Genomic DNA, 1,052 nt, shown 5'->3' with positions numbered 1-1,052 from the left:
ACCCTATATCTAGTAAATACTAGAGCATTCGCCAAGGTACAGGATAGTTCTAGAAAATAGGTGGCGCCACACCAGTCACATGACCTCGATGACGCAACAAGTACTTCTCTTATAATCTGTTCACCGTATAACTTGTACTAATTAAGTGACATCACATATCCTAGTCTGATACCCTGCAGGGTATTACACCAAGCAAAAGCTAGAGCACTCCCGAAGGAACAGGATAGTTCTAGAAACGTGGCATGACACTAGTCACGTGACCTCGCTGACGCAACACTGCTGACTGGTAATATTTGTGGGCTAGTGTTGTTAATCTGTCCTTGAGTAAGGGGATATTACTAGTTTTGTGTATATAAGTAGTTGGGTTAAATTTTGGCAGATCTGCTAAGCTGTAGTTTGATTTGCCACTTCTCGTTTCCACCTTCTTCTTTCTTTTTCTATCTTACTTCAGACACCAATATGTTACGTTTCTGCTTGTTTGTTAATTTCCGGTAGAAATTATTTCTGAGGAACTTCAGGGATACAAATCCTTTCTTGACTAAACCAGTATATTCTTTCTCCATACAACTTTTAGTATACACAGAATTTCCACAGTCACTTTAAACTTAACAACCTTTATAACACACGTATAAATTACAGTGATTCACACCCTTTACTTACGATGTCTACTGTTCGCTTGACTCAATTATCTATCTATCCGATTCCGATGGTTTTTCTCGCCAGGCTTATATACTAAGAAAGAGGGCGTCCTGAACAAACTTGGTCTTCCCTGATAATTCATGATAATTCGAGAAATTCATCACGTGTTACCAGGGTCACGTGACTTTCGCTGTCTTAACAACCCGTTACCTACCGTGGCCATTTTGCCCTATCGTGAGGGCAAAATCACATTTGTGAATCGAAAAAATTATAAAGAACTTATCTTTTATTGGATGTCAGATTTTATTTCTGTAAATAATGGCATAACATTCAATTATTTGTACAGAATTGTATTACTTAATGAAGTTTAAAGAGAAATTTTAATTTAAAAAAATCCTAAAATACGTCTGAGA

This window comes from Limulus polyphemus, unplaced genomic scaffold (assembly GCF_000517525.1).
Source record: "Limulus polyphemus unplaced genomic scaffold, Limulus_polyphemus-2.1.2 Scaffold3660, whole genome shotgun sequence".
Classification (NCBI taxonomy): Eukaryota; Metazoa; Arthropoda; class Merostomata; order Xiphosura; family Limulidae; genus Limulus; species Limulus polyphemus.
The sequence above is the reverse complement of the archived record's forward strand: the minus strand, read 5'-3'. Positions refer to the sequence as shown.